Here is a 7,462-nt window from a genome sequence, read left to right as displayed (position 1 = left end):
GTTGTCGGTTATTGTCACTCTGAGGAACATAACGCTCTTCACCCTGTCAACCTCAGTTCCGTTGATGTGGATGGGGCCATGTTCTCCTCCTTTCTTTCTGAAGTCAATGATCAGTTCTTTAGTTTTGCCAACGTTGAGAGGGAGGTTGTTCTCATTGCACCATGTCATCAAGCCCTCTATCTCCCTTCTGTATTTTGATTCGTCGTTGTTTGATATCTGTTCTACTATGGTAATGTTGTCAGTGAACTTGTAGATGGCTTTCATTCGGAATTTGGCAACACAGTCGTAGGTGTACAGGGAGTACAGTAGGGTGCTAAGAATGCATCCTGGGGGGGCTCCAGTGTTGAGTGTTATCATGGAGGAGGTGCAGTTACCTATCCTCACTGATTGCGATCTGTGGGTCAGAAAGCTGTTCCCATGTATCTGCTGCCCATGTCCTTCTAGATGGAAGTGGTCATGGGTTTGGAAGGTGCTGCCTGAGGATCTTTGGTGAATGAATTTCTGCAGTGCATCTTGTAGATAACACACACTGCTGCTACTGAGCATCAGTGGTGGAGGGAGTGGATGCTTGTGGATGCAGTGCAAATCAAGCGGGCTGCTTTGTCCTGGATGGTGTCAAGCTTCTTGAGTGTTGTTGGGGCTGTACTCATCCATCACACTCCTGACTTGTGCCTTGTAAATGGTGGACAGACTTTGGGAAGTCAGGGGATGAGTTACTCCCCACAGTATTCCTAGCCTCTGACCTGCTCTTGTAACCACTGTGTTTATGTGGTGAGTCCAACTGAGTTTCTGATCAGTGATGACCCTCAGTATGTAATAGTGGGGTTTTCAGTGATAGTAACTCCATTGAATGTCAAGGACCGGTGGTTAGATCACCTCTTATTAGTGATGGTCATAGTCTGGCATTTGTGTGGCGCGAATGTCACTTGCTAGTTGTCAGCCCAAGCCTGGACGTAGTCCAGATCTGGTTGCATTTGAACATGGACTCCTTCAGTGTCTGAGAAGTCACAAATGGCACTGAACATTATGTAATCATTGGTGAACATCTCCACTTCTGACCTTATGATGGAGGGAAGGTCATTGATGAAGCAACTGAAGATGGTTGGGCCAAGGACACTACACTGAGGAACTCCTGCAGAGATGTCCTGGAGCTGATATGACAGAGCTCCAACAACCACGGCCATCTTCCTATGTGTCAGGTATGACTCCAACCACCAGAGAGTTTGCCCTCTGATACCCACTGATACCAGTTTTGCTAGAGCTCCTTGATGCCACATCAGTTGAAGCTTGATATCAAGGGCAATCACTCACCCCTCACCTCTGGAATTCAGCTCTTTTGTCCATGTTTGAACCAAGGCTGTAATGAGGTCAGGAGCTGAGTGGCCCTGGCAGAACCCAAACTGGGCGTCACTGAGCAGGTTATTGCTGAGCAGGTGCTGCTTGATAGCACTGTTGATGACACCTTCCGTCACTTTATTGATGATCGAGAGTAGACTGATGGGATGGTAATTGGCCGGGTTGGATTTGTCCTGCTTTTTACGTGCAGGACATATCTGGGCAATTTTCCACATTGTCCCGTGGATGCTAGTGTTGTAACTGTACTGGAACAGCTTGGCGACAGAAGCGGTAAATTCTGGAGGACAAGCCTTCTGTACTGTTGCTGGAATGTTGTCAGGGCCTGTTGCCTTTGCAGTATCCAGTGCCTCCAACCCATTTTTTGATATCACTTGGAGGGAATCGAACTGGCTGAAGACTGGAAGCTGTAATATGGGACCGCTGGAGGAGGCCGAGATGAATCACCCACTCGGCACTTCTGGCTGAAGATTGCTGTGAGTGCTTCAGCCTTATCTTTTGCACTGATGTGCTGGGCTCTTCCATCATTGAGGATGGGGATATTTGTGGAACCTCATCCTCCAATGATTTGTTTATTCATCCACCACCATTCATGACTGGATGTAGCAGGACTGCAGAGCTTAAATCTGATCCGTTGGTTGTGGGATCGTTTAGCTGTATCTATCACTTGCTGCTTTTGCTGTTTGGCATGCAATTTATCCTGTTTGGTGGCTTCACCAGGTGGACACCTCATCTTCAGGTATGTCTGGTGCTGCTCCTGGCATGCCCTCCTGCACTCCCCATTGAACCAGTGCTGATCCCCTGGCTTGATGGTAATGGTTGAGTGGGGGATATGCCAGGCCATGAGGTTACAGATTGTGTTGGAGTACAATTCTGCTGCTGTTGATGGCCCACAGCACCTCATGGATGCCCAGTCTTGAGTTGCTAGATTTGTGCGAAGTGTGTCCCATTTAGCACGGTGATAGTGCCACACAATACGATGGAGGTTGTTCTCAATGTGAAGGCGGAGCTTCGTCTCCACAAGGACTGTGCGATGGTCACTCTTACCGATACTGTCATGGACAGGTGCAACTGCAGCTGGCGGATTAGTAAGGATGAGGTCAAGTATGTTTTTCCCTCTTGTTGGTTCCCTCACCACCTGCCACAGACCCAGTACAGCAGCTATGTCCTTTAGGACCCGACCAGCTCGATCTGTAGTACTGCTGCCGAGCCACTGTTGGTGGTGGACATTGAAATCCCAACCAGAGTACATTTTGTGCCTTTGTCATCCTCAGTGTTTCCTTCAAGTGTTGTTCAACATGGAGGATAATCAATTCATTAGCTGAGGGAGGATGGTATGTTGTAATCAGCGGGAGGTTTCCTTGCCCACGTTTAACCTGAAGCCATGAGACTTCGTGAGGTCCGGAGTCAATGTGGAGGACTCAGGGCAACCCCCTCCTGAGCGTATTACCACGGTGCTGCCACCTCTGCCGGTGCTGTCTGGGACATTGTAATGTATGATTTTGTAAACATGACAATGTCAGGCTGTTTCTTGACTAGTCTGCGAGAAAGGTCTCCCAATTTTGGCACTAACTCCCAGATGTTAGTTGGAGGACTTTGCAGGGTTGACGGGACTGTTTCTGTCGTCGTCCTTTCAGGTACCTAAGTCTGTTCCAAGTGATCCATCGGTTTCATTTTTTTAAAGACTTTGTAGCAATTGGTACAACTGAATGGCTTGCTAGGCCATTTCAGAGGGCAAATGAGAGTCTGGAGTCACATGTCAACCAGACAAGGTGAGGATGGCAGATTTCTTCTGTGAAGGTCATCAGTGAACCAGATGAGTTTTTCCGATAATCGACAATGATTTCATGGTCATCAGTGGATTCTTAATTCCAGATTTTTTTTATTGAATTCAAATTGCACCATCTGCTGTCGCAGGATTCAAACCGGGGTCCCCAGAACATTAGCTGAGTTTCTGGATTAATAGTCTAGCGATAATACCACTAGGCCATCACCTTTCCTTGACACATAGATGCATAAACTCAGGCAGGTGGGGTCTGGAAACTTTCATAGACGAGAGAAAGACAAGGGAGAGGTAAATACACCCAAGGCTAGCTAGAAAGATAAAGGGAGTCAGGCAGAGAAAGCAGAACTGTCCCCAACCTTTCAAAGAAAGAATCCAGGTGGGAGACAGATCATCACCGCTAAAAGAAGATGATCTAAGGAAGGCCATCTAAAAGAAATTTTTTTGTCTAGGCATTTTTCTGAAACTGTGGTTGCAAAGCTGGTGTCTGTGGCATTAGAGATCATCAGTGTTTGCTTAGGCATAGCTGTTGACCAGGATAACTGTCAGAAGTTTGTGTTCAAGGGAATGGTGATCAGTGACTTTTAAACAGCCAGAGAGAGAATCCAGCATTCTGTGAGCCACAAGATGCTCACAAAGCTTACCAGTGGGAAAAGTGAAGGACTTTCAACCTGAAAGTAAGTTAAATTCGCTTGTGTTGGTAAAAGCACTCATGGAAAAGCGCATGGAGATGCATTGGTTAAAATTCACTGATGGAACTTGCTTTGGACCTCGTAACAGTGGTTGTCATTCCAAGCTTGCTAATGGCAGGGAGTTTTATTTTATTCGGGAATTGGTGGCAGCAAATTATATTCCTCAAAAGGAAAGGAAGGGTCAATGGGATTGGAAAAGATGGAGTGAGCCAGCAAGAAGCGGCAGAGAGGTCAGGAGCCAAGTGAGGTTTGGAAGCCTGATGGGTGACAATAAAACCCAAGAGACTTGAGAGTTACACAGGGCTAACATCAGGCCTGTAATGTCAGAGACAGTCAGGACAGAACTTGAAGAAGTTTAAAAGGCTGGAGTTAGGCCATTAGCCATAAAAGAGGCCAAGATAAGTACAGGGTAGACGAGGAAATATAACAGAGCAGCACTGGAGATCTGATCAACGGATACCTTTGTGGAAAATTTATAGGTGCTCTCAGACAGGCCAGGGGAACATGACAGCAAAGCCTCACTTAGTGGAAGAGGCACTGTGGTATCTGAGCATCCTAGGGAACTGAGCATCCACTTCATGGTAGTGCCATTCTGGGGAATTTTAGAACAAGGTCATGGAAAACCCAATTTCAAAACAAAGGAACAGGAACATAACACCACCACAGACTTCGCTGTTTGAGACCACCTAGAAGATACCGGTGAGTTGAAATTTGAGGCAAATATCAAATTATCACCCACCATCATTCAGAAATCCATTCTTAGAAGTAATAAGAACATGGATTATAGAACTGGACAGTAAAGGGTTAAAAGCCAGACTGCACTTTCAGGGAACAAGATAGTTTCCCCCCCGAAAGCAAGTTTTAAATCCATTTGAGGTGAAGAGGGTGAATACTTTATTTCCCTAACGAACTGATGTATCGTATCTAAACTGCTGTGTCTTAAACACAATAAACTGCCAGAAAATTGCTACATGTTGTAGATTGCTTATATTAGGTACGTGTGATCATGAATTCCGCCCCCCCACCCCCACAAAAATCGACAATTCAGAATGGAAAATCTCATAGGGAAAATGTCCCAACAGAAAAGTCAATTCTCCATTCATTTATTTCAATGGAGAATGTCCATGATGTCCATTTGTATTCTTCCTGCCTGTGCATTCTGTCAAAGTGGGTGTTTAACATTCAACAGTAAAGATCAAATTGTACCCAGCTACTTTCAAACTAGATCCATACCTGACCATTTATTGGAAAGTATCACAGCTCCATGCCTGGCTTTGAATTTAACCGACTGGAACGTACAATCAGTGCTGAAGCTCATAGCTGAATTCTATTGAAGTCTTGCCGAGAGATCTGGTGAGAATTCCCCTTCTCTCAGAGTTTGATGGTACTGCTTCTGATTGCAGCATTCTTTATTGGGCATTCACGGTGTGCAATTGGTGTGCTGTCATCGGTTTGTCCAAGCAACCTAGTCACATTGAAGGATTTTTACACACTCGCAAACCCCATTCTTAACAGGAAACGAAAAGCACCAACATAAAATCACTTTGTTTTTAAAGATCAACTTAAATATCATGGCATATGCATGAGGTGAAGGTAGAAATTAAAATATTCAATTTTTAAAAAATATACAAAAATCAATTATTTAATAGCATGTAACAATTACAGAATTGCATTTTCAGTGCTGTTATGTGGCTTATTACATTTTATGAATGTAAGGCCTGTAAAAATTTGGTTATACCTGTAATTTAAGGTTTTCAAAGTGACGTGGGAATAGAAAATATCAAATGCTCATTGATCACTGTCTATGGTGCAGACTTCATGGCACAGGCTGTGGTAGACTACAACTTCAGTTTTCCTATGTTCATCATGCATGCCTGATTTTCCTGAAATATTGATAGGGTGTTAATAATGATCCATAGAATCCTTACAGTGTGGAAACAGACCCTTCAGCCCAACAAGTCCACACTGACCCTCAGACCTATCCCCCTATAACCCACCTGATCTACACATCCCTGAACACTATGGGCAGTCCACCTAACCTGCACATCTTTGGACTGTGGGAGGAAACCAGAGGAAACCCACACAGACACAGGGAGAATGTGCAAACTCTGCACAGACAGTCACCCAAGGGTGGAATTGAACCTGGGCCTCTAGCACTGTGAGGCAGCGGTGCTAACCACTGAACCACTGCGCTGCCCTGGTAGATCACTGTCCACCACCACCTCCTGGAAATCTCAGCCTGTTATTTAATCTCTTTGTTCTCATCTCATCTTCCCTGAGATTTGAATCGACCCCATGTGTGAACTGTATTCACTTGTGGCCCTCCACAACCCCACTAAAGAAAGATGTGATTTACTGCCAATTTTGTCTCAACTCATGTGAGGTCAGGTTTGCATGGATATGAGTACGTTGTCACAGATTAATTTATTTTTTAATAGAGGTTTATTGGAAATTAGCCAAGAAAATGCAAGGTGATTTCTGCATTGTGCTTTAAAAACAAAGCTGTCATTTTTTAAACAAAATTTTAGGCATTACTGAATATTGGCAAAGAAAATTAATTTACTTTTTAAATTAAATAGTTTCACTGCATTTAATTTCCGTAGATTGTGTCACATAAATCACTTAGATTGAATTATCAAAATTGATTTCAAACCTATAACTCATTAAGAGGTTTCTAGTGGGGTACTGTGTTGGAGTAACATTCTTTCATATGCAACGGTGAGTAGACATTTAATCTGCAGACCTCCGGGCAATAACGTCGTAATGTCATATAAACCATCATGGACAACTCCCACACATATCTCCACAGAAAAAAATCTAAGTGATAGCAGCTCATAAAAACCAGCTAATTACTTCTTTCAAAGGGATAAAATCCAGTTGAAGGTTGACTACTTGCCTGCTTCCTCGCTGCTGTTTTGTGCAAAGTGATTGTTGGCATACAGAAAACAAATAAATGGAAATACTTTAGAAAGATCCATTGAGAGTTTTACAGTAAGGATGTCTCCATATGAAGGGTAATGGAAATTTGGAACACCCTCCTCCAAAGTTTCCTGGGGCTAAATCCAATTGGAAATTGCAAAACTGAGATTAATAGATTTTTTTTGTTAGTTAGGTGTATTAAGGATTATGGAACCAAAGTGGGTAATTGGAGTTGAGGTACAGATCAGCCCTGATCTGACTGAATGCCAGAAATGCTAAAGGAGCCAAGTGGCCCTTATTGCCATTTTTCAATAAATAGGATGCTGTGTCAGGGCAAGTTCAGCATTGATTGATAGTTTAGGCTGACTTGCAAATTACTTGAACTGTTTGGGCTTGTGAATATTGGAAAAGCTGGATATTTGTTGGAATCTGGCTTGATAGATCATAATCATTTAAAGAATATAATGCAGGAAAGAAGTAGGGGCAAGAAAATAAAAGCCAGGTCTCCAGGATTAAACTGAAACATCAGAAGATTTATACAAACATTAATGAACAATCATAAGCAATAATGACTGAATAAGTACAGTTAATAGTTAAGATAATGATTGTAAACAGTTTAAGCTACCTTTAAACCCAGTCCAACATTTAATTCAGTTTTATTCATTTTACTATGGCTTTCATTCTGAAAGTTTTAAATATAATCACAGTCCAGAAG

The sequence above is a fragment of the Rhincodon typus genome, chromosome 6 (genome assembly GCF_021869965.1).
Source record: "Rhincodon typus isolate 14 chromosome 6, sRhiTyp1.1, whole genome shotgun sequence".
Lineage (NCBI taxonomy): Eukaryota > Metazoa > Chordata > Chondrichthyes > Orectolobiformes > Rhincodontidae > Rhincodon > Rhincodon typus.
This window is presented reverse-complemented; position numbering follows the sequence as displayed.